Source organism: Tiliqua scincoides, chromosome 3, assembly GCF_035046505.1.
Source record: "Tiliqua scincoides isolate rTilSci1 chromosome 3, rTilSci1.hap2, whole genome shotgun sequence".
Taxonomy (NCBI): Eukaryota; Metazoa; Chordata; class Lepidosauria; order Squamata; family Scincidae; genus Tiliqua; species Tiliqua scincoides.
In genome coordinates, this window is record NC_089823.1 from 232946628 (window position 1) to 232973695 (window position 27068).

General features: G+C 45.8%; 1 pseudogene; it reads left to right on the forward strand.

Moving 5' to 3' along the window:
• The first annotated feature begins 4050 nt into the window (after positions 1–4050).
• The window catches only part of LOC136645322 (methylcrotonoyl-CoA carboxylase subunit alpha, mitochondrial-like), a 70323-nt pseudogene continuing 47305 nt past the window's right edge, over positions 4051–27068 (forward strand).

Consider the following 27068-nt stretch of genomic DNA (forward strand, 5'->3'; position numbering starts at 1 on the left):
TAAAAGAGAATGACAGTGGTGAATTTAGGGAGGAGGTTGGAGAGAGTGGAGAAAGGGAATTAAAAAGCCAAGCAGTAGAAAAGTGTGATCATGAAAGCAAGAATGAATAAGAGAGAAATGGAAAGGAAAGGGGAAAAAAAAACTGAGGGGGGTGGTCAGAAACTGTGTATGGGAGGATGAGAGCCGAACTGGAAGGAAGGAAAGAAAGGGTATTGGGGAAACTGAGGCAGAAGTCAGAAGAAAGACTAAAAAATTCATATCTGAGATTACAGAGGCAGTGATAGGAGAGTGAAATGGGGAGGAAAAGAAAAGAACAGCTTTATGTGCAGAGAAACTTTTAACACAACTTCAAGATTTTCAATTCTTTCCAAACAAAAAAGTAAGGTGGAAAAGAGAATAAGCAGTGCAAGAATTAGAGCATTGTCAAAACTACTCTCATGTCCCATTTCCATTCTTCCTCTATCTTCCTATAGTAATATTGTGGCAACAGGTACACTCCTGTTTTCATGGAGTCCTTGCCTTCCCAATTGTGGGAAGGAGTTTGTGTTTATTTAGACATTGGTACTTTTCTTGGACAGAGGCAAACACAGCCAGGCCTGCAGGCCCTACTGATTGGGCCCTTCATGCCCAACTTCCCCTTGCCTGCAATACAATATTCTTATAGGGTGACTACCATTGCTCCAGCTGGAAGACATCAAGGATGGCAGTCTGAGCAATCTCTGGCTGCTTCCATCCTAACTTCTTTCTTGCAAAGCTTTGTCCATGCACAGCAGATGAGAGAGGAAAAATTTACAGCAGGTCTATGTGACCAGCATCCATATAGTTTCATTGACTCCTCTGATTCGATTGAAGAAAAGCATGGAGGGATTATAGAAATCCAGTCATTCCCATTTGATCAGGAATTGGTTCAACGCATATTTGAACAGACACTTTCAACAGTGTATACCTCCAGAGACTTTATTCCTGCAAGGACAACAGTTGTCACAACACACAATCTCAAGTTGGCCTTCTATCAAAGTTAGCAACAGTGCTGTTGGATAAAAATAGACAAACGTACTCTGGTTTAGAATGGAAACTCCTGTATTAAATCTTAATAAAAAGTGATTATTTTTTACACTGCTTGTTGTCTTATTAGATTGTTCCTACCTTTCCATCACAGAACACTAACTTCTCCAGTACAATGGATCACTCAAAAGAGAAAAGATGGTCTCATCTGGCATGTTCTGTTCCATTCAACATCTCTGCCCAGGCACACAAGAAGTTGTCATAAGAACTAACTTACCCCTGATGCAGAGAAGAGAGCAAGCAGGAGAGGACTTGCTTTACTTGGAAGATGTGATTGACTCTTCCTATCTTTGCCCATGGGGCTATTAATCCCACAAAGCTATGGGAATAGAGGTCAATGGAGTTAAGATCCACAGCAAACTATAGTCAAGTCTGCTTTCTGCCTGAAAGATGATTATTGAAAGAAAGGATTTGTGAAGCCTGGGGTACACATTTCCATGAGTTTTATCAGGGTGTTCAAAGTTTCTTTTGGGTCCCTTCTCAAAGGGGAAGCAGGTGAAACAGAACCGGGGGAGGGGACAGGTGGCAACAGCTAGAATAGTCTTTGGAGTCCAGGTCTACCGGCTGCCAATTGCGGCGTAAATAATTATACTTGGGGGAATACTTTGTCCTAAATCAACTGTCAGTCAGCTTCTTTGAGAGCACTGCTCTAGCATTGTGAGAGCAGGAAAAACTTTTCTTCTCTCTACTTTCTCCACACCATGCACCATTTTATAACCTTCTCGACTTCCCCTTTAGTCATCTTAAAAACCAACTTAATAGCTAAACTAAGAAGCCTCCAATGTTTTCACAGGCAAGAGACCCCAAACCTTTTGGGTTTGATCATTTTGGTTTCCCTTTTCTGCAGCTTTTTCTCCTGAGATGAGAATGAAGAGAATGCAGTATTCCGCAGATGTAGTTGCATGACAAATTTTAAAAAGTCCATATGAGATTTATTTTCCTCCCCTTTCCCAATAATTCTTAGCATGAAATTTGTCTCTTACCATCGCTGCACACTGAGCTCCATTTTCGTTGAACAATCTAGCACAGTGCTTTTCAACCAGTAGTACTGATTCACAGTAGAGCAGGTGGAACGTAAACCCTCTGTCATGATGACCACGTGGCACTGCCCTGTCGAGCTTGACCCTGTTGAAAATGGAGAAGAATTAGGGGTGCACTAGTGAGTCACAGGTAGCTGTACAATGGCCTGGTCCTTCAAAAGAGGCATGATTTGAGGAAGGAGGGTGCGGGGGGGGATACTAACTGTGGGGCAAGCCACCCACTCCTCTGCATGGCTACCACTTCCAGAGGCAGTAGTGGTTGTACTCACAGAAGAGAGACCAGCAAATAGTGGTATTGGGGGGATGTCCCCCCCAATTGAAAAGCCCTGATATAGAATGACCCCAAGATCTCTCTATCTCTCTCTCTCTCTCTCTCTCTCTCTCTTAATTACCACCATCAATTCAGTGTATGTGGGAAGTTGGAATTTTTGACTCCAAGTGGTTTACACTTAAGCCATTCTGCCCAACGTTGCATATACGCAACAGGGATCAAATGTGTCCACCTGTGGACTGTGCAGAAAATTTGTCATTTTGTTGCATGTTCAGCCAGAATCCTATTTGCTTCTCCTTCTCCATTTTCTGAATGGGTTCAGATGTCCATTCTGAAGGCTGAGTTTACTCGGCCATTTTACTAGCTTGATTGTAAGAACATAAGAACAGCCCCACTGGATCAGGCCATAGGCTCATCTAGTCCAGCTTCCTGAATCTCACAGCGGCCCACCAAATGCCCCAGGGAGCACACCAGATAACAAGTATAAAATTGTTACCGTAGATTGGCCAACTTTTTTTTAAACAATGTTTCCTGTCTTTAATAACTATTTCCATCTCAGGAAAAGCTTCATTTGATGAATGTGTACCTTTGTTCACTACAACTGCATACTGTTATTTTTCCTTTCCATGCAGAAAATGGATTTGGGCACTTGAAGGCAAGAGGTATGCTTCTACAACAAGTAAGTGGTTTTGGTTATTTTCTTCATAGAAAATATTTTTAGTGTCAACTTTTTTGGAACATTAGCTGTTAATGGTTGGTTGGCAACCTTCAGTCTCGAAAGACTATGGTATAAGCCTACAGCACCCGGTATTCCCAGGCGGTCTCCCATCCAAGTACTAACCAGGCCTGACCCTGCTTAGCTTCCGAGATCGGGCATGTGCAGGGTAACAGTTGCTGTAGCAGTGGCCTGTTAAATAATTCCTTTAGTATAACTGAGAGCCAAGATGGTATACCAGTTCTGGAGTTGGCCTTAGTCCTGGAAGATCCAGGTTTAGACTCGAAGCTTTCTGGGTGACCTTGGGCCTCTCACTCTCAGTCTCACCTACCTCCCAAGGTTGTTGTGAGGACAAAAGGAGGGGAGGAAGCATGTACACCACACTGAGATCCTTGGCGAACGAGCAGAATAAAAATGCGAAAAATAAATAATTTGGGAGAGGTTTCACTTCTCTTGTTGTACACACACATTCCTTCTGTCACTTTTGCTTGAATTGCTTTGGATGTTTTTGCAAACCTGCAAATATCTTGCTTAGTAGAGATGAAAGGGCAACAAGTGTTATGTACTTTGAGTACTAATTCCACTTTGTAACCTCTGTGTGAGTCTGATTTATTTTGTGAAGAACATGTAATCTAAGGGTGCATTCCTAACCCCTTATGTCAGTGCTTTCCAGCACTGACATAAGGGCAATGCAGCTCTGAGGTAAGGGAACAAACATTCCCTTACTTTGAAGAGGGATCCGTGAGTGACACCCAACTGCAGGATGCAGCACATGTCCCATTGGCACCTCTATGCCAGAGCTGGGAAGCACTGACGTAAGGGGTTAGGATTGTGCCCTTAGAAAGGTATGCTCCAGTATTCTAATCTACTAGTTATAAGCTGTAAAAATAATGTCCTGTTCCTTTGACAGTTTCTTTTCTATTTTACTTTAAAAATAAACCAAAACACAGAACAAAGAAATATTGAGAAGATCCTTGTTGCAAACCGAGGAGAAATAGCCTGCAGGGTGATGCGGACTGCCAGGAAGATGGGGGTGAAGTCTGTGGCTGTTTACAGTGATGCCGACAGGAATGCAATGCACGTAGCAATGGTAAAATGTTGGTTAAGAATTTTAAGGCCAGGTGTGGAACTACACATTTGTGCCTACGTGATTTGCGCTAAATCAGACTGTTGTACTGTCTGGTCCACTCTCATCTTTCTGGTCTTAGCCGCCCTGGGTCCCTTTGGGGAGAAGGGCGGGGTATAAATAAAGTTTATTATTATTTATCATTATGTCTTGGGTTGGAGGCTCTGCAGCCTGCAATTCTTTCAGTAGAGATGTTGAGCCTGAGTCCTCATGCATGCAGAGCATGTGCTTTGCCACTGAGCTGTGCTGCGCCCCCCCCCCCCATGTGGCAGAGTTTTCACAGATATTACAGAAGGGTTTGCTGGACTAGGACTCCTGAACTCTAAATGAAAATCGCTTTTTAATGAACGCCTTAGCTGAGCTGTGAAGGTTTGCGTTCGTTAATGCAAAAGAATTCTGTATCTGGGAAAGTGTGGCTTGTCTAGCGGAGTGGATTTAGATTTGTTCTGGGTCCCTGTAGTTATTGGAAAACCAGTCTACAGATCTACAGCCCAATCCTACCTAAACACCTCTACGGCAATGTAGCTGTGCCACAGGAGCATCCTGCGTGGGGCAGGAGGAGTCCTGGAGGTCTCCTCCAGGTAAAGGAATGTTTGTTCCCTTGGCTGAGGGTAAGTTTCCACTGCTGTGGTGGGTGTACTTAAACTTGTGTCAGCAGGCACAAGCTGGACCTGGGAAGGGGGATAGGATATTCGTGAAGCTGCTGCCACTGCTACCAGCCTCTTCCTGGCCTCAACACAGCCCCCTTCCTGCCCCATTTCGCCCACCCCCAACACACCGCCCATCCCCACATTGACTTACCAGCACCAGGGCTTTCCTGCTTGTGCGTGGCCATGGCTAGTTGCAGTGGTGGCCTAACCGCACAGAATGATGGGTCATGCTTTGTGATCTCTGCAAAGAATGCTGTGCTGCTGGAATGTGGGTTCCAGCAGTGCAGCAGGCCCGGATAGTTGGATATGAGTCATGCTGTATTAAGGGCTATTCCAGTCTTTGGTGAAGGGCAGGGGCGGACATATTAAACTGTTTCATAAGGTTACAGTCCTTTGCACGTTTTTACTCGCTTTAAGTTTTATTGACTTCATTGGGAATAACTTCTGAGTAAACATGTAAGAATAGGCTGTAAATTGTGGTACTATTTGTCCAGCCAATGAAGTTCTGCTTTTTGTGAACACTAAAGTTGTTTTGGAATGGAATTCTAGAGTTATTTTGTCCTTCCTGTTCCTGATGTAAAGTCCAGTAGTAACGTAAATACAATAGTGTGTCTGCTTCTTTCACTACAGGCTGATGAAGCATATTACATTGGCCCAGCACCATCTCAGCAAAGCTACTTGGCCATGGAAAAGATCATTCAGGTGGCCAAAAAGTCAGCAGCTCAGGTATGATCAGCAGCTCAGGTGGCTGGGACTGTAACTCAACTGGCCAACTACCTCTGTGGTGCTTATACATCATTGAAAGAGGTCACCTTGGAGCAAAGTCTGCCTGGCCTTCAAAATTGAGTTTCTGTTGGACGGACATGTCTTTAGCAGCAACTGAAGCTCTTGCAGGCATGGAGTTTTGTTCTACTACTGTTGAAGTAGCAGCCTATGGCTGCATCTGAGTCCTACATGCTACTTCAGCTTTGTGTTTTTCATTTTGAAAATTCCAGATGTCCTTTTGGAACCAAACCTAGGCCCCAGTTCTCATTGCTTTTGTTGCTCCTGGTTTTTTCCCCAATATTCCCCTGAGTGGCTTGTTGGAACTAAATGGGGAGTGCTCCTTCCCACATGTGTTCTTCCCGTAAGTGCGAATCAGTTGGAGAGGACCTGCTTCATATCCTGTCCTTCAGTGAGGGTGCAAAGCAGTGTCTTCTCCATGGTGGCCCCTGCACTGTGGAATTTGCTTCTGTGTGAGATCTACCCAGTGCACTCTGGGCTGTCTTTTCGGGGCTAACCAAAAGCGTGTTAGTTTTTACAAGCCTTTTCATTTAGCTAAAATATTGTGTCTTCTTTTGATTGACATTCTGAGTGGTTTTGTTGGTTTAAACTTTTGCTGGTGTTTTAGCTTTAGTTTTAGATTTTTAAAAACTTTTAGTGTGGATTGTATGTTCATTTATATTTTTAGCTATGTATTTGTTTCATAGGCATTTATTTCCATCTACTAAGGATTCAAATACATAGACTGGGAAAAGTTGTGTTTTTTTAATTGCTGATGGATCTCGCTAGGCTGAATAAACTCCCCCAACTTTCTAGTTTCACCAACATGACTCAGTACTCTGGAAAGCAATTGTAAATATGCATATTCTTGTTACAGGAATATGGGGCATCATGCACTGTAAACACTTAACAAGACTGCATTTCCCATGTTTAATTCTATGTGGGCTTTCTTAAGAAACTACGAGAAACCAAGGCACACTGTAGACTACCCACATAATGCAGTCCTAGTAGGCTGCATCCCCCAGAGAAAAGGTTGCTGTTTTTCAAGTCAAGTACAGCTTCTGAACAGGCTCCAGGGTCAGACCATTACATCTTACATCACCTTACGGCAGGCAAGTCTCATACCATATGTTATTGGTGTTCTCTATTTTAGGCTATCCATCCGGGCTATGGCTTCTTGTCAGAAAACACAGAGTTTGCAGAACTGTGCAACCAAGATGGAATCATTTTTATAGGTCCACCTTCATCTGCCATCCGAGATATGGGTATTAAGAGGTACCCAGTTTTGTTGCATGGCTATGTCTATTGTACCTAGTCGCTTAGTGGAAATGTTAGGCTTTACAGTGTATTTTGTATCCTGACTGTGAGTTTGAACTTTGTTTTGAAAATGCGTGCAGCAATTTACATAGAGCAATTTTATAGGCTTTTCATAGGTCAGAGAATAATATGAAAATGGAAAAATATGTTAAAACTGCATAGATATCATGTGCTGATCACAACTGGATTGGTTGTTTCCACACAAGAAAACTGTAAAATTTGAAGCAATGCCACATTGCATGAGTAAAATGAAGCACATGCTTGTAGACCTTGAGGTGTGCAATAAAAGTTAATTAGTTAATCATTGCTAGTATAAAATAATATTCTTTTGAAGCACTTCCAAGGCCATCATGTCAGCTGCTGGAGTCCCTGTGGTTGAAGGTTACCATGGTGAAGATCGGTCTGACAGTTGCTTGCAAGAACAAGCCCAAAGAATCGGGTATCCGGTCATGATCAAAGCTGTTCGTGGAGGTGGAGGAAAGGTAGGGACAAAGAAATGTATTCTTTATCTGATATTCCTAAACAATATCACACTCCACAGTTTTGCTGCTCTGGTAAAGAAACACATGGAATGTGATTTCATTCTGCTAGTGCTACAACTCAAATCATGGTTTCATTCTGAACTTGCCTTTATTATCACTTAAGGCACCAGTGTATGTTTGTCCTGTTTTTAGATCAGGGCACCAAGCATGAAGGATCTGGTTTCTCAAACTTCATCTTACTGTGTCTTCCATAAGGTCACAAGATACCTAAGGAGGTCAACTTAAGAACTGTAGTTGCCAGTTTGGGGTTTCTCCATAGTATTGGCAACCTTCAGTCTCGAAAGACTATGGTATCGCGCTCTGAAAGGTGGTTCTGGCACAGCGTCTAGTGTGGCTGAAAAGGCCAATCCGGGAGTGACAATCCCTTCCACACCGGGAGCAAGTGCAGTCTGTCCCTGGTCTGTCTCCCTGGCTATGGGCCTTCCTTCTTTGCCTCTTAGCCTCAGACTGTTGGCAAAGTGTCTCTTCAAACTGGGAAAGGCCATGCTGCACAGCCTGCCTCCAAGCGGGCCGCTCAGAGGCCAGGGTTTCCCACTTGTTGAGGTCCATCCCTAAGGCCTTCAGATCCCTCTTGCAGATGTCCTTGTATCGCAGCTGTGGTCTACCTGTAGGGCGCTTTCCTTGCACGAGTTCTCCATAGAGGAGATCCTTTGGGATCCGGCCATCATCCATTCTCACGACATGACCAAGCCAACGCAGGCGTCTCTGTTTCAGCAGTGAATACATGCTAGGGATTCCAGCACGTTCCAGGACTGTGTTGTTTGGAACTTTGTCCTGCCAGGTGATGCCGAGGATGCGTCGGAGGCAGCGCATGTGGAAAGTGCTCAGTTTCCTCTCCTGTTGTGAGCGAAGAGTCCATGACTCGCTGCAGTACAGAAGTGTACTCAGGACGCAAGCTCTGTAGACCTGGATCTTGGTTTGTTCCGTCAGCTTCTTGTTGGACCAGACTCTCTTTGTGAGTCTGGAAAACGTGGTAGCTGCTTTACCGATGCGCTTGTTTAGCTCGGTATCGAGAGAATGAGTGTCGGAGATCGTTGAGCCAAGGTACACAAAGTCATGGACAACCTCCAGTTCATGCTCAGAGATTGTAATGCAGGGAGGTGAGTCCACATCCTGAACCATGACCTGTGTTTTCTTCAGGCTGATTGTCAGTCCAAAATCTTGGCAGGCCTTGCTAAAACGATCCATGAGCTGCTGGAGATCTTTGGCAGAGTGGGTAGTGACAGCTGCATCGTCGGCAAAGAGGAAGTCACGCAGACATTTCAGCTGGACTTTGGATTTTGCTCTCAGTCTGGAGAGGTTGAAGAGCGTTCCGTCTGATCTGGTCCGGAGATAGATGCCTTCTGTTGCAGTTTCGAAGGCCTGCTTCAGCAGGACAGCGAAGAAAATCCCAAACAAGGTTGGTGCAAGAACACAGCCCTGCTTCACTCCGCTTCGGATGTCAAAAGGACATCCCTTTTCAATGATGTCAAATGTCAAAAACACAGCCCTGCTTCACTCCGCTTCGGATGCATGAAATCCTCTGTCTCTGCTGGAGAGAAGGTGGAGTACCTCAAGACATGAGGGATGCAAACATCATCACGCTGTACAAGAACAAAGGTGACAGGGGTGACTGCAACAACTACCGCGGCATCTCTCTCCTTAGCTTTGTAGGAAAGCTGTTTGCCCGAGTTGTACTAAAGAGGCTCCAGGTACTTGCAGAGAGCGTCTATCCAGAATCGCAGTGTGGATTCCGAGCCAACAGGTCCACCACTGATATGGTATTCTCCCTTAGACAACTGCAGGAGAAATGCAGGGAACAACAACAGCCACTCTTTATAGCCTTCATAGATCTCACAAAGGCTTTCGACCTGGTCAGCAGAGATGGCCTCTTCAAGATTCTCCCCAAGATTGGATGTCCACCCAGGCTCCTCAGCATCATCAGATCTTTCCACAAGGACATGAAGGGCACTGTTGTCTTCGATGGCTCCACATCAGACCCTTTTGACATTTGGTTTCTCCGTAATTGTAGCAGATATATCCATATGATGTACTTGGGGACACTTTCACTGTGATGTTCTTAGCAGTAACTGATTTGAAGGTAGCCTGGATGGTGTTCCCTGTTAGTTTGATTTATAATGAGAAGGTTACTGAGATCTTAATTGTTTGCTTTTTTTCTCTCTATACTTATTTTCTTGTTTTTTCCCCCCTAACAAATTGCTTTTTTTCTTTATGCTAGGGCATGAGGATTGCTCTGTCGGATAAAGAATTTCAGGAGCAACTGGAATCAGCCAGGAGAGAAGCAAAAAAATCTTTCAATGATGATGCCATGTTGATAGAGAAATTTGTAGATAAACCAAGGTGACAAGAACATCAGTGTATCTGTAACCTTTTTAGGAGTTGTGCAGGAAATGGGGAGTAAGGCCTTCAGTGTTTACCCACTCAGCTATGATCCTCAGCTAGTCAAGGGTACACCTCAGGGCTTCTCTGGCCATGTACAGAAGGTCCCCAACTTACAGGCATTCACATTACAAACATCTGACTTATGAATAGGCTCAGTCAGAGCTTTGATGTAAGTGACCCTAACACAACAGAAACTGCTTGGAGGCAACCCAAGCAGTTCAGTAACTTTGAAAATCTGAAGGTTCCTGGGGGAAGAAGGAGCGAGGAGATGAAGGAAGCAGTCAGTGTGGAGCGAACGCTCCACTTTCACTTGTGAAGCTTCGGGGAGCCCTGCAGACAGCCGCGCAGGGCTCCCTGCATGCCCAGGAGGCTACAGGAGGCTCTGGTAAGCGTACCCAAGCCCCTGCATCCCCCCTGAGCGGCGCGATGCTGGGGATCTTGCCGCTGCCTCTTCCCTGCCTCCTGGCTGCCCCTGCCCTTAAGGGGAAACAGGCCAGGGCCCACAGGCTGGGGTGTTGTGACGCCCCAGTCTGAAAAGCCCTGATGTACTGTAAGATAAAAAGTGGGCCCTGAAAGGAGGCAACTCAGAATAATAAAACAAAGCCACATTTTACCACCACGAAGCAGGAAAGGATGAAGGTGAGGGTTAAAGCTGAGTTTGATCGAAGCACCCTACAGCTGGCATCTACTCTCTTTAGAGAGCAAACACTGAGAAAAACTTTACAGTCTCAGAACGCGAGCCCGGGATTTTCTGGTCAGAAGTAAGTCCCAATATATTCCGTAGGGCTTACTGTTAGGAAAGTGTGTATAGGATTGCAGCCTAAATCTTACAGTGTAATTATGATTAATGTGACTAAAATTAAGGCCAGAGGCACATGATAGCGCTGTTCTGTGTTGTAATTGCTTTGGCCCAGTGTGTACCCAGGAGTCTTGCTTTTGCTCATAGGCAAGTCTTTGTCATTACACTGGCTCCCCAAGTGAAAGATGCTTGTGTTGGTGCTTTCACACAGGCTCAGTGCACTTTGGTTGTGGTTTTGCACAGACACGATAATGCTGGAGCAACAAGAACTGGATGTTTTGACTTAAGTACAGATCTCTGGGACCTGACCTGTACTTAAGTAGAGGCTTAGTGTAACAGGTTGTGTACATCAATAGGCCTTGTGTCATACATGTTTTGTTTTTTCAATCCAAAACAGGCACGTAGAAGTCCAGGTATTTGGTGATCAACATGGCAATGCAGTCTATTTGTTTGAAAGAGATTGTAGTGTACAAAGAAGACACCAGAAAATTATTGAGGAAGCTCCAGGGGTAAGTGGCCCGTTTCAGAGGACAGGGACTCTCTGGGCAGTCTCATTGTCTGCCCAGCGTCCCAGAAGGCCACATGCCAGGACATCTGGGCAGACATGACTACCCAGAGCGTTCCTATCCCCCAATTAAGGGGGACTTTGTGTGGCTCCTGGGTGGAACTGAAAGGTCCATCACTTGGTGAGTGGATCTGGCCCCCAGGTCGGGGTTCACATGGTGCTGGTGTAAAGTTATACTAATTTCAAAGACTTCAGAATATACAGGTTATACATGCACACGCATACCACTCTAGCATGCCATCTAGCCTAGTATTCTGTCTTCAGGCAGTGCTCAGTATTTCCTTCCTTTTTCTGAAACATCAGGGAGAGCTATTTGTTCTAACCTGATCTGGTCTACCTCTTGAGAATTCCCATATCAGTGGCATTTCCTGGCATCTAAACAAGTCTAAAATGTACTTATAGAAGTACTGCGTTCTTGATTTCACCATGGCAGGGATGTTCAGCAGTTGTGGTCTGGGGCAGATCACCGTGTAAGCTTGGCCTTATCTTTAGATATCCACTTAAACTATTTGTGTCTCACCCTTTGGTTCAGCTCCAGAACCGCTTCCAGAATGCTTATGCATTTGTTTTATTTATTGGGTTTTACAGTCTTTTAAAACAAAGCAATTAATAAAACAGTAGCGCAGCCAAAAAATGACAGTTAAATATTATCTACCCTGGAAAATTGGATATAAAAACTTATTTTTTGAATGTGGTTCTGTGGGACTACTGACACTGCCAAAATCCCCCAGAGTGTGTGTGTGTGTGAGGGGAATAAAAAAGACTTAATCTAGGGCATATTTTGTGTAAATCTTAAAGTAGCAGTGTTGGCTCCCAGTCTGTTTGGGGACACAGTTCAAAATACTAATTTAACTAAAGTTTACTTTTATTTAGTATGTAAGTTTACTTAAAGTTTACTTAAAGTAAACTAGTAAAATATTTTAAGTTTAAAGTATTTTTAATACTAATTCAAATACTATAAACTTTGAAAGCCCTGAACAGCTTGGGATCTCTCACATGAACCACCTGAATATTAAGATTATCCTTGGACGATCCCCTCTAGGATTCCTTGCCTTTGTGGTGAAGCAGATGGTGATGGGGAGAGGCCTTTAGGGTTGTGGTGTCCTAGCATTGAAATGGTCTTCCCAATGAGGCTGAGCTGGTGCTGATACCTTTTTGGCATTGCATAAAGAACTTGTAGATGATCTGCACCAAGGACTTGACAGGGAGAGTATATCCACTTGGACCTCTTGGTGGCTTTCAATATCAGCGACTGTGATCTCCTTCTGGGCCAGTTGACTGGGTTGGGGCTTGGAGGCTGACAGCCCAATCCTATCCACATTTTCCTGGGAGTAAGCCCTATTGACTCTAATGGAACTTACTTCTGAGTAAACATGCCTAGGATTGGGCTGTTAGTTGCCTTGAGCATCCCACTTTTAGGGGAGGAAAGATGGGATATAAATATTTTAAATAAATGTAACATTATTTCAAACCTTCGTAGCCAGGGATTAAACCTGAAGTGAGAAGGAAACTTGGAGAAGCAGCTGTGAGGGCAGCTAAAGCCGTGAACTATGTTGGAGCAGGTATTACAAACTTTGGTTACTTCTGATGCTGTGTTCAGATTTCTGTGAAAGAGAGGATTGGAGCCAGGGGAGATCAGGACCATGCAGCTGGAGGAGGGTTTCCCACATAACATTTGCCTGATATGAATTAAACCCCCCTGCAAGCTATTGTTTGCCCTTTTGAGGCAAGCAGCAACTTGAGGGGCATTGACACCAGGAAAACAGTCCAAGAGAAAAGCTACATGCACCACCTCTCATAACATTGCAGTCCCAGTCCTTTTCAGCCCCACCCTAGCAAGGATTTACAAAAGATCTGATTGTGGCTTTCTAACATTTTGTCATGTTTAGCGCTTCAGCATGAGTGTTGCCCAAAAATGATAGGCAGTGTGAGGAAATTAACTGATTTTAGTTCCACCTTGAGTGGAAAAAAATTGTTTCATCAGCAAACGCAACTTTTAAAATCAGTCACTTCCAACTTCTGCATGTTGGTCTCTCTTCTTGTTCTCAGTTTCCTTGAATGCCCCCTTTTCCTAACCAGAGTGGCTCCGCCACTAACTGAAGACTTTCGTGTACCCAGCTTCTCTGTTAATAGGCAAGCTGAAGAGCACAAAAAAAAGGTCCCAAGTGCCATACAGTAGCGATTGGAAACAGCTTCAAAAACATTAACACATCTGAATAACTTTTTAAGGTTATATAGTTTGAAAGAGAAATATTAGAACCAGGGTAGGGTCTGGCCATTCTGAAGGATCATCAAGCAGTTTCGTGATATTCTGAGGTGGTTTATTGAAAAAATTCAATTTGAATCCTGTGATAGGGATGCTGTAGGTTATGCTGGAATCCTGAGTTTTTCTGGGACTTGTTTAGACAAAGCATCCCCACATCTGTGGAATGTAATGTCCTCTAAATGTTTTAGGAACAGTGGAATTTATCATGGATAGTGAACATAATTTCTATTTCATGGAGATGAACACCAGGCTGCAAGTGGAGCACCCAGTTACAGAGATGGTCACAGGGACTGACCTTGGTGAGTGGCAGCTTCGGGTAAGGACTTATAAGGGGCAGAGGCCATCAGTTTGAATCTTGGGTGGCAAAACCCTTTGCTACCTGTGCAGAAAATCCAGTACCTGAAATATTGAATCTTCAGTCTTTTTGTCTGACCTGATTAGGAAGTGGACTGTAATTGAGAGGCTGTGGTGAGCTGCCTGCATGGTATACAGAGCTTATGCACCTGCACTGCTGCCCGCAGCCTGTCAGTGAAGCTCAGTACTGGTTGCATCTGGGTAACTCTAGAGAGAGGTTCGGTTTAAAACCAGAAGAGCAAAAAGCTGGGCTTGAGATTGGAAGGTTTAGAGCAGTGCTTTTCAACCAGTGGTGCCAGATGCAGGGGAAAGCACTAGGATGCAGGTCTCTTGTTGTCTTGTGTGCTTCCTGAGGGATTTGATGGGCCACTGTGAGTCACAGGAAGCTGGACTAGTGGGGCCTGTAGCCTGAACCAGTGGGGCTCTTCTTATGTTCTTATGTACCACTAGTGATACCCCACAATGTTGCAAGTGGTAATTGGCCCTACTGCTCTGGTGACCATGTGGCGCTCACCTGCCTGGTCCTCAATTGAAGTGGAGATGACTGATTGGCAAAGTAAACCAGCAAGTATGATGTGACCGCACAGTTGCATTAAGGTTGGGACTTTGCTCTGCATCTTCCTTCCCCAAATCATGCTTCTTCTGAAGGATCAGGTACTTTGCCCATTCCTGGGCAGAACTGTTTTCCTTGATGGCATAGGTGGTACACCACAAAAGTGATACCCACAAAAGGTGACACTTAGAAAACAGACACTTGGAAAAATAGATAGATTGAAAAGCCCTGGTCTCTTAAACAGAAGATGTGATCAATATGATTCACTGTGGGAATGGTTTTCAACATTGTAAGTTTATTTGGTGAGCTGAAATGTGCTCTTCTAGGAACAGAGAACCTCAAGCCATTATGTAAAGACTAGCCAGTATATTCAGGATTTTTCTCTATTTATATATATTTTTTTAACCAGTGATACCTCGATATAAAGATGGCACTCTGGATCCCAGAAAGTAAGCAGAACTGCTTTTCTTTACAGGTTGCTGCAGGAGAGAGGATCCCTTTAACGCAGGAAGAGATTTTGCTCAAGGGGCATGCATTTGAAGCTAGGATCTATGCTGAGGATCCCAACAACAACTTCATGCCAGGAGCTGGTCCCTTGTTGCATTTGTCCACACAGCCTGCCGACAGCTGCACTCGGATTGAAACTGGGGTAAGACAAGGTAAAACCAAAACTCGGCATTACAAATATGTATGAGGAATACTGTTTTAGGATTTCATATACTACACAGAAGATTCTTTTTAAAGTAGTTTTAGGAAGCATTTGATTCTGGAAAAACCCTAGACATGTCTATTGATAAATCTCCATTTGAAGTTCTCTTTAGAAATTTATCTGTATATGTATTGAATTCCTTCTGTCTCATCCATTGTATCTGGGATTTGGCATAAGGAATGCTTTTGGAATAGAATTGTGATACTAGAAGAGACCTGAACTCCGTTGCATGGCAACCCCCAAATAATAATAATAATAATAATAATAAACTTTATTTATATCCCGCCCTTCTCCCCGAAAGGGACCCAGAGCGGCTTACAACATGTTAAAAACAGATTCAAAACATAATTTAACAGCGAATAAAAACATATTAAAACACATTAACAGATACCATAAAAACAGTAGTCAGATAAAAAGTCAGATAAAAAGAGCAAAACACAGCAAATCATAGAGGAATCAGGCCTGTAAAAATACTAAAAGATATAAAAAAGATGTTTAAAAGGCCATGAACTCAGAAGGCTTGTGGGTCCCTTTTTGGGAGAAGGGCGGGATAAAAATAAAGTTTTATTATTATTATTATTATTAAACAAAAAGGTCTTCAGGCCTCGCCGAAAAGTCTCAAGAGAGGGAGCCATTCTCAAGTCAAGGGGAAGGGAGTTCCATAACGTTGGTGCCACTACTGAGAAGGCCCTATTTCTTGCCGCTGCCCCACATACCTCCTTAGGCGGCGGCACTTGTAAAAAGGCCTTCTCTGATGACCTAAGAGGACAAGCTGGATTGTACGGAAGTAGGCGATCTCTGAGATACCCTGGCCCAGAGCAGTATAGGGCTTTAAAGGTCAAAACCAGCACCTTGAATTGGGCCCAGAAATGAATGGGCAGCCAATGCAGCCCCCGGAGAAGCGGGCTGACAGAGTCAAACCGCCTACCTCCAGTGACCACACGGGCCGCCACATTCTGCACTAATTGCAGTTTCGGAACCATCTTCAGGGGCAGCCCCACATAAAGCGCGTTACAATAATAACGCTTTAATAATCCTACAAATCTACTGTAGGATTCCTTATAAACTGGTGACTAGATGCTGGAGACAATCTCAATCATATTCTGTTGGTGAGCTTTCCAGGGGCATCTAGTGATCCATTTTTGGAGACAGAGCACTAGGCTACATGGACATTTTGGTTTTATCCAACAAGGCAATTCTGCATTCTTACTGGCTTTCCCCTACATATTAATCTGTACAGCTGTATTGTCACAGCATGGCACCAAATATCTTTTTATGGTTATGTGAGGCCTCCCTGTGGGGGGAGGGGAGGGCCCGCCCTCCCTTTCTGAGGGGGAACCCCTTGTGGAGGCTTCAGAACAGTTCACCAGAAGAAGGGGGGTTGTGTCACCCGGTCCCCCTCTTTGGGTTGGCAACATTTGCCAGTCAGGAGCAGGGGCTGCTAGCAGCAGATCCTCCTGGCTGCTCTTCTGACTCCCAACTGCCTGGTCATCCCTGGCCTCCAGGTTTATGTAGGGCAGACCCCTCCCCCTTCCCTCACAGGGATGGTACAAAAAGGGCCTGTCTCTGGGACTGCCCTCCCCTGGGATTACCACAACTCCTCCTCTTCCTCTCTCTGTTCCCCTCCCACCTTCTCTCACCTGGAGCTGCCAGGGTTGTTCCTGAGAGGGCTGGGAAGGCTGCTGCCTCTGCTCTGGTCCCTGCCTTTGGGTTTGGGCTGGCCCTGTAGCTCTGCAGATGACATCGGGAGGTCCAGTTGTGGTCCCCCGACGTCATAGCCAGGTGCCCTGACTGGTAAGGCAGGTCCTGGCTGGCTGGGCGAGGGAGTGCTCCCCTTTTCCCCCGAGGCAGGGGAGGGGCGATTGCCCAGCAGCTGTATGGCCTGCGTCCTGTCTCCTCCTCCCTCCTCCAAGGCAGAGGGAGAAGCGGGGGGTTCAGTGCGCCGTGTCCCTCTGCTGCAGTTTGCCGCCTACAGGAATGCCCAGGCAGCCTATGGGGAGGTGGCCCCATGTTCTACCGGCTTCCTCCCTGATCCTCTGGCCCAGAAGCCTTCTCGCTGGGTAAGCTGGGGACTTGTGGGAGGAGGGGAACCCCGACAGGTTACTCTGCTGAGATGGTTGCAGTGGCAAATGTGGTGGACTAACAGCCCAATCCTGTCCTTTCTCCCCCTTGCAGGTGCAGCTGTGCCAAAGACAGGTGCATTGTATCCAGTGTGTGTGTGGGGTGTGCAATTGAAAGGCTTTTAAAGGGGATTTAAATCCCTTTATGACTCCATAAGCTGCCTGCTCTGCAGTTGGTCTCCTCAGACCTACACCAGCTATTTCTCTGGCAAAAGTTCAAGGAGAGAAAGGATCCGGCATGTGCTGTCGTCACCAGACCCACTCCTTCCATGGTGTCCTCCACCCCTTTCCAGCACTCCTGCTGACTTACTTGTTTCAGTGGGTGGCCAGCGTTTTGGCAGCACACATGGGAATGCTCTGCCCTTCTTACCAGCGCTACTCAGCGTGCTGCTGGAGTTAACTTTTTGGCCGTTTTGCAGCAGACACTGCCAGTGGAACATGCGTTCTACTGGTGGTGGAGCCCAATAGGATTGGGCCGTAAGCTCTGCTTATGGTCCCCAAGAACCAAGGAAAATAAATTTCTTTGGTCTGTCTGATAGTGTCAAAATGGGAAGGGCTTTGCATTGGTTTTTGATGAGCTGGTTAGTTTGCTGCTTCCCTAGACCAGGTTGTTCACACCTGAACAAAAGGACAAGGATGGATGGTGTGTGTGTGTGTGTGAATGTGTGTGTGTGTGTTGCTAATGCTGGCAACAAGTTCTAATTATTTTTCATAAATTCCTAATGCAGGAGATGAGGTTTCTATTTACTATGACCCAATGATTGCTAAGCTGGTTGTCTGGGCAGAGGATCGTGAAGCTGCGTTGAGGAGACTAAGATACTGCCTTCAACAGTATAATGTAAGAAGTCTAGCAGGATTTGAGTCTGTCTAATGGAGAGTACACAGTAAGTAAATGCTATTGCAAATGTTTTTCAGTGTCTGGCAGCCCAATCCTAAGAGGCAACCCATTCCTGAGCTGCCCGGGGCACCCCTGCTCTGTGGCACCATGAGGGCTGCCACCGAATCCAGCGCCTTCCGCGCTACCGCGGAAGGCACCTCGTGAGTAGGGGACATTCGTCTTCTTCCCCTGGGTAAGGGAGGCAGCCCCGCAGTGGGGCTACTCTCTTTAGTGGTGCCCAAAGGGCACCGCTAAAGTAAAGGCACTCGTGTAAGGCACACAGCCTGCACGAGCGCTTAGGATCCCGCGGCGCAGAGCTCCGCAGATCCTCCTCCCACCCACCCCCAGGCACGCCTCTGGCACGCCACCTCCCCACTTCACACTGGCCTCCCCCCTCCCTGGAACGCCCCCGTCCTTGCCTCATTTGCCGTTCCACAGCCCGGTGGTCGCAGGCACCGCCAAGCTGCAGAACGCAGGCGCCCACCGGGCAGTGGCTCAGCACTGGCCGGAGCTGAGCCACCTCTGGTGGGAGCCTGGCGGTAAGCCCCACAAATGTGCCTTATGGCACGTTTGCGACTATGGTCCATGCCATGGAGGTGCAGTGCAGACCACAGGATTGGGCTCTGAGTTAGTTATGTCAGTTGCTGTCCTTATATGCTGAGAGCTATTGAAATCCTCAACATGGACCTCAACAGGTGGACCTCAACAAGTGGGAAACCCTGGCTTCTGAGCAGCCCGCTTGGAGGCAGGCTGTGCAGCATGGCCTTTCCCAGTTTGAAGAGACACTTGGCCAACAGACTGGGGCAAAGAGGCAAAGAAGGAAGGCCCACAGCCAGGGAGACAGACCAGGGACAGACTGCACTTGCTCCCAGTGTGGAAGGGATTGTCACTCCCGAATCAGCCTTTTCAGCCACACTAGACATTGTTCCAGAACCATCTTCTGTCCTAGTACTGAACTTGCAGGATTAGCGCAGAATAGCAACCCTAAAATTCCAAAGTTATCCTTTTGGATATTTCAAGTAAGATTTGATATGATTTCATTTGGGTCCAGCGTCTAATGTAATCTCCAAGATTTGCTAACTTAGGCCTCCCCTCCCCAGTGCTGGCAGAGCTTCTTGTAACCCAGAGAGGGCCCACGTGTTCATTTAAGTACAGCAGACACTGCAATGCGCCATGTAAACAGCCCCTCCCCTTTGCCGTTGGAGCCATTTGGGACAGCAACAGCAATGCGCAGGTGCTCACCCGAGCACCTGTGCATTGCCTTCACTGCCCCAAATGGCTCCAACAGGAAGGGGGAGGAGCCACTTACATGACGCATTGTGATGCCTGCCATACTTACTGTACTGCCCCCCCAGCTATTCTACTGTCTAGTTCAACACATGTTGTTCAGTCAGAGCTGAACACTCTTGGAAACTCCTACCCTTGCCATATTTCCAAAATAAATTTAAAATACACTTAACTTCCTCATTCCAGTGCAGCGTTGTCAGAACCACCGCCTTGTTGAAAGGCATATCTGCCTATCTGAACATTTAGCATGAAGCTCTGTGGCTGATTTCTCTCTTTCTTACATTTCATCAGATGTGTTTGTTCTTCTCTCTCCACAGATCGTAGGACTGAGCACCAATGTGGATTTCTTACTGAGCCTTTCGGGCCACCGAGAGTTTGAGGCTGGAAATGTTCACACCAATTTTATCCCTCAGTAGTATGATGAGTTATTTCCACCCAAAAAGGCGGTATCGAAAGTGGCCTTATGTCAGGCAGCCCTTGGACTCCTGCTGAGAGAGAAAATTGCGACAGAGGCTTTTAGAGTCCGATCAAGAGGTAAGGTTCTGCTGCCTTTTTCCTGTGAGAATACGTTACTTGTTAAGACTGCGAAAGTATCCAATGTGTAACCTGGTTGTTTTTTTTGGTTCACGGTCATGAACGATGTGTGTTTCTGATCCAGTGATTGTTGCAGTCACTGAGACTCTGGATGCACGCAGAGTTATCTGCCTACAAGTTGTTTCAGTGGAGCATGCACACCACAGTATACAGGTGGATTGAGAAAGTGCTGCTTGCAAGAGCCCCGCTTACATATTGAAGTGTGATCAGGGCACATGCATTGGGGATGAATGTTGTTAACTTCATCTAATAAATGGAAGCAATATACAGCATTAACAACATCTCTTCTTGTACGTTTTTTGATGTTCTAGATAAGTTCTCTCCATTCGCATCCAGCAGTGACAGAAGACTAAATATACTCTACAGCAGAAACCTGACTCTCCTAGATGGTGAAAATAGTAAGTGACTCGAAGAGAATTTGAATAATAGTTTTTTTTCCCCTTGTGTATATTTGAAGAAACCAAGAGGAATGTAGAAACCTCCCTTAGGCTGAGTCTGGTCCACTGTTGCTGGCAGTGACTCTCCAGGGTTTCAGGCAGGAATCTGTCTTGGAGATGCTGCCAGGGAGTTGAACCTGGAATATTCTATATACCAAAATGTGCTGTATCAGTGAGTGATGGCCCCCAGCTGTAAATTTACTCAAAATTGAATTATTTTTAATATATATTATAACAAATTGTAAAGATCACTTAGGCTACAGTCCTATTCACACTTTTCTGGGAGTAAGCCCCATTGAACAAAATAGGACTTACTTCTGAGTAGACCTGGTTAGGATTGTGCCCAAAGTTCTGAGTAGGCATGCATAGGATTGCACTGTTTGTCCAATCTCTACAGCATGATTATAGGCATCCTATATTTGCTTTCATCAAAGCTGCCCCTTGTTGTTTCTGCAAAGGCCTACTTAGTTGATGTTGCTCAACTTTAGGGATCTTGAGCTACATGCTTATGTAGTGTTGGAATAGGGCAGGGATGTCAAATATGTGGCCCGCAGAAACTTTTTATCTGGCCCTCAGGCTCTCAGCTGCTGAGCAGTGTTGAGGTGTGACTGCTGAAAGAGCAACCTGCAGGATAACTGGGCTTTCCCATATCTTGAAATATGCTCAAGATTTGTGTCTTTTCTCTTCTGTCATTTGCAGCTAATGAGTTCCTAAGTGAGGAAAAATGGGTTATTTAAGGTTATGACCTGTTTAATGACATCACTTCTTACCTACTTACATCACTTCTGGCCCTCAGCGGGCATCATGAATGCTGTTCGGCCCACTGTATGAAATGAGTTTGACACCCCTGGAATAGGGGGTTAGGGGATTGTAGCAAGCAGGGCAATCTGCAGAAGAAACTTTTTCCCATAGTAAATTTCACCACTCAGCATGTTTGCTGCTTTCAGTAAACACTCACAGGAGCAGAGGCAGTTAAGGTTCAAAAACTTCTCAAATGTATCCATCTTCTGAGCTATCAGAGGCTTCTGTAACTTAGGGAACAGGGAAATCTTTAGCACTTCTCTTTGTGTGGGTGTGAGCGGACACTGATCAGCCATGGCAGCCTACCATTGGGGATGGAACGCAACAGGCTTGCGTGCTGCCCTTCGATGGCCAGGAGCGTGGGAGAGAAATATGTGCGAGAAAGGAAGTTGCACAAAGGGGCACCCCTCCTACAGGTACCATTAGAGGGCAGGCAAAGGAGTCTCAGGCAGCCAGAGAGCACACCGCCCCCCAGTCCTGCAGGTGCTATTACATCCATATTCAAACACTCAACTGTACTTTCAGTGAGCTGCTGAGGACTTGCATTAAATCAGGATCGGCAGTCTTTCCCTTTAAAGGGGCCAGGCATTTGACAATGACATTGCTGTCGAATGTCTTAATTACCAAGCACCAGGAAGTCACCTACACAGTGCTTGGCTTGCAAGACAAAGTCTCCTACAGTTGTGGCTTGCTGGATGGGAAATAATAGAGCTGCCTGCCTCAGTTCACAGAGGGCCAGGCTTTGGTTGGCAGGCCAGATGGCTTCAGGTAGCAGGCCATATCGGGCCCATGGGTTGCTGACCCCTGCATTAGTTGGACAAGATAGAGGAGAGGAGAAGTTCAAAGTATTTAAGTGACTATTGGAGAAAGGATGGTACACTATTTGCCGAGGAATTGTATCTGTAAGAAAGTCTGGGTAGTGGAGCTAGTTGTGAATTTCCTTGTTCCAGGAACCCCCACAGATACCAAATTCCATGGATAATGAAATCTGGGGCGGGGGGGGGGGGGTCCATGTGGCACTATAATTATACCTATCTACGCTCAGCCCTCCAGAGGTCCATGTGGCCTCCCAGCCTCCTCAGAAGCCTCCTAAATGCTCCTGGAAGGCCAGCATCTGGGGGACCTTCTGAGGCACAGGGAGGTTGACCTCCCAGATGCAACTGGAATGAACTTCTGTTCACGTCTGGAAAGTACTCTGAGGCCCTCCTACTGCAGGTTCGGCACCCATGAATAAGTAGGGCCCACTGTATGATTTGAGAAAGGCAACATTTCTCCTGGCATAATAAAGTATTCCTTTTGTTTCACTGTCATCTCTGGTCAAGCAAGGTTTTGAAGCAGCGCAAAATCTACCAAACCTGTTTATGCCCAGGATTAGATTATTAATAAAATATTGTGTTTATTATCAGGAATGGGATGAATAGAGATCCCTCTTTCACACCACCTCTGATAATATCTAAAAATAGATCCCCCATGAATACTGAGAGCCCACTGTATTATCTGTTTCCAATCTCCATATGGACCAACCACAAAACTGGTGAACAGAGAGCAGAAAATTCTTCTTGACAGAGAGATGGTTGTGGAAGAAAATCAGGCTGCAATCCTTTACACAGTTACCTGGGTGTAAGCCTGCTGAACACGACTTACAGTGCAATCCTATACATGCTTGCTTAGAAACGAGGGGGCTGACAACATAAGCTGTGCAAAACAGAGAAGAATGGGGGTAATAGAGGTGAAGATTTAAATGAGGCACAGTTGGACTGTCATATAATTATGAGGCTTGTAGCATAGGTTACTTCAAGTCTTCTAAGTATCCTGTCTTTTTATTAACAGAAATAAACATGACTATAACCTGTCGGCATGATGGGTCATATGACATGCAGGTGAGCTTCTCTATCATATATAATTTGAATTACTTAGAGGTAATCGCTGCAGTCTTAGCTTCTCTTCGTGACTCTTGGCCATTAATTATTTGACCCTGTTCCCCCAGAATGGAGTTTCTACAAAATGAAGCAGTACTCACAAGCTAAAAGGGTCTGTCTGTCTGTCTGAGAAAGTCTGGGGGATTCTACCATAGAAGCAGTGGGGTGGGTTCTGTTGTTGGAATCTTGCCAGACCCACTACAATAATTGCAACTTCCCAAGGTGGGGTGGGGGCAAAGGAGAAAAAAAATTGCTCTTGATGTGGTGCTTTCTCCTGCCCAAAAGAGAGGAGCTGAGGTTTCTCTTGCACTTCACTTTAGTGCTTCCTTTTGTAGGGTGTCTGCAGGACTTACGCAGCAGAAGAAATGAGCCTGCTTGCATACTGTTCTGCCAGATTTCAAGGCCGAGCTCTGCCTAGAGAATTATGCCCACTTTCAGCTAATTAGCTGTCCTTCGTTCCCTAAAAATGACCCTAGTTCAGCCTTGCAGCACTGCTGGACCCCACCACCAGGGTAGCTTGCCTGTTTAACCTGCAGAGGTCTTCCTTTCTCCCTCTCCTGCCTTTGATCCTCAGCAGGCCTTGGGCATGGCAGCCCAACACCAATCTCAGTGTCTCCAGCAGTCTCCAAAGTCCATTCACCGTTAATCCAGTCTCCTTCCTAAAGCTTTCCTCCTTCTGCTACTCACACCAAACTCTCCCTTCATGGGGTGCTTTTATGCCTGAGGGCCCTCATTGCCTCTAGTGGTTGCAGCTGTGCAACACACTCCATGCTTTAATGTCCAGGCCTTAACCCTTAAAGGGACCACTGCTGACACCACATCTACCTCCTCGCCAGATCTTCCACGATTCCAGTACACATACGTGTAGTATATCAATATGTTGAGGCATTAACCAGGTTGTGTGTTTGTGTGAAATTTAGAAGAGGAAACATCAAAATCTTGTTTTATGGCAAACTGGCTTAGAAATTACACTAAGTTTCTGGCAGTGTGGGGAGTAGCTGTTTGAGAAACAGAAGTCCTAGTTGCATAGTTCTTTGGGTCCTGGCCAGTGTGTGCATATCGGGAGTACATGTATGAATGCCTGCAGGGTTGTACAGCTACAGCTTCGAATGCAACATGTGTCCCAAGCTTACCTGCTCTAAAGCAATACACGGACCAATGGATTAAAACCTGTACATGGTTTTTCAGATACAGGATGACTCTTTCCACGTTTCTGGGGGCATTTCAAGAACTGGTGCTTCAGACTACATCAGATGTTCAATAAATGGAGTTGTTTATAAATCCAAGTTGGTGGTGTTGGATGAGGCCATTTACCTCTTTTCACTGGTAAAATTTCTGTTTCGTTTGTCTGGAGAATAAAATACTCAGTCATGGAAATTAATTTTTAAAAGACAAATGGATTTGGATAAATGTCTTTATGTTTAGGAGGGCAGAATTGAATAAGAACATCAGAACATAAGAACAGCCCCACTGGATCAGGCCATAGGCCCATCTAGTCCAGCTTCCTGTATCTCACAGCAGCTCACCAAATGCCCCAGGGAGCACACCAGATAACAAGAGACCTCATCCTGGTGCCCTCCCTTGCATCTGGCATTCTGACATAACCCATTTCTAAAATCAGGAGGTTGCGCATACACATCATGGCTTGTACCCCATAATGGATTTTTCCTCCAGAAACTTGTCCAATCCCCTTTTAAAGGTGTCTAGGCTAGACGCCATCACCACATCCTGTGGCAAGGAGTTCCACAGACCAACCACACGCTGAGTAAAGAAATATTTTCTTTTGTCTGTCCTAACCCGCCCAACACTCAATTTTAGTGGATGTCCCCTGGTTCTGGTATTATGTGAGAGTGTAAAGAGCATCTCCCTATCCACTCTGTCCATCCCTTGCATAATTTTGTATGTCTCAATCATGTCCCCCCTCAAGCGTCTCTTTTCTAGGCTGAAGAGGCCCAAACGCCGTAGCCTTTCCTCATAAGGAAAGATAAGCTCATAAGGAAAGGATAAGCTCCAACAGTGTTGGGTAAAAAACATTATTTGTTGTTTCCCCTTAGGCAATTGGTGCTTCTGTAGTGAAGTGGGCATTGCGGGGTCTCTCTCCACTATGGGTTATTCTGGGGGCTACAATAGATTCATACCACAGCAACCAGTGAGCAAGTTGAAGAGAAATGGATTTATTGAACCGGCCAAAGATGACACATGAATGTCTTTGTCTTTTCTCCTGGCAACAAGCAATTATGGTGTTTCAGTAAACAGGTGAGCAGGTGAATGCCTTCAGCTGGAAACAGAAGTGTTTCCATTCAGTTTTAACAGCCTGCCCGAAATTGACTTGTTGACCTCTTTCTGTTGATATTTCATTTCTTTGCAAATCTGGCAACTTGGACTCATTTGCATTTTGTAGTAGGGGTAGGGCCCTTGAAGAACCAGCCTGCTGGATCACGGGTCCACACTTTCCTGAGAGTAAGCCCCATTGACTATAATGGGGCTTACTTCTGAGTAGACATGCCTAGGATTGGGCTCTAAGGCCACACTGTCCTGGGAGTAAGCCCCATTGACTGTAATGGGGCTAACCTGAGCAGACACGCACAGGACTGGGCTCTGAGATGCTCAGCTTCTGTATGCACTTCATCCCCCTGCTGCTCATTGCCAGCAAGTTTGGTCGCCTGCCCCTCCATCACCACATGTAGGAAAAAAGGAAGGAGGCGCAGAGACTTGTCTTGGCCTCACATGATGTCACTGCTCCAGACTCTGCATCTGAAAACCAGGCTGGAGAACAAATAGCAGGGGACAACTGTGGTGGAGGAGAGGGTGCTTGTCGTGGCCACTTTCTATGCTCCATTCCTTCTCCATGGAGGCTAGGAGACTCCAGAAGAGAAGGAACAGGATGCATGAAGCCACCAGCACTCCTCCTCTGGGGAGAGCACAGAAGTGACTGAGCGGTGCAAGGCAGTCACTTCTGGGAGGAGAAGGAACTGGGTGTACTTCCTTTGGAAAGAACTACGAGGTGTACGAAGTTGCATCCTCTGTAAATAGGGTGGAACCTGGGGGCGGGCATGCACCCCCGCAAAATGGAGCACCCCTCCATTATGTGCCCCTCAGGCTCCACCCTAGTCATGGCTCAGTTCAGATGTACATTGCTTTTGAATAGGAAGATTCTTGGGTCATGTTCTAGGATCAAGCGCATCTCTTGAATCTTTGTTTTTGTATTTTAAATTCTTAATTATGCTCCAGCCAATGCATATCAAAGCCATAAGCAAGAGACAAACATTTACAGTGTCTTAGAAGAGGTGATAGAATAATGAAAAGCAGCCTTCTATATGATTCACTATGATTACTAAATTATACAGTGACGGTAGGAGAGATCATTGCATCTCATTGGGCAGCTACTGACTGCCTTAAGCTGGGCAGTCCCTAGCTAGTAAGGTGCTGCCTCACCACAGTCCGTTAACCTCATGGGGTGCATGGGGCTTAGGGTGAAAACTGACAAGCGGATCGACAACTCTGCACCATGCAACAGAAAACAGAAAACTCCTGCCCTAAAGCTGGGCACCTGGAACGTAAAGACAATGACACCTGGCTTCTCTGACAACCTGCAAGAAATAGACGACGCACGCAAAACAGCTGCCATCGACATGGACCTGAGCAGACTGCAGATGGACATGGTCGCCCTTCAAGAAAGTCCAAAGTCCAGCTGAAATGTCTGTGTGACTTCCTGTTTGCTGACGATGCAGCTGTCACCGCCCACTCTGCCAAAGATCTCCAGCAGCTCATGAATCGTTTTAGCAAGGCCTGACAAGACTTTGGACTGATGATCAGCCTGAAGAAAACACAGGTCATGGTTCAGGATGTGGACTCACCTCCCTGCATTACAATCTCTGCACATGAACTGGAGGTTGTCCATGACTTTGTGTACCTTG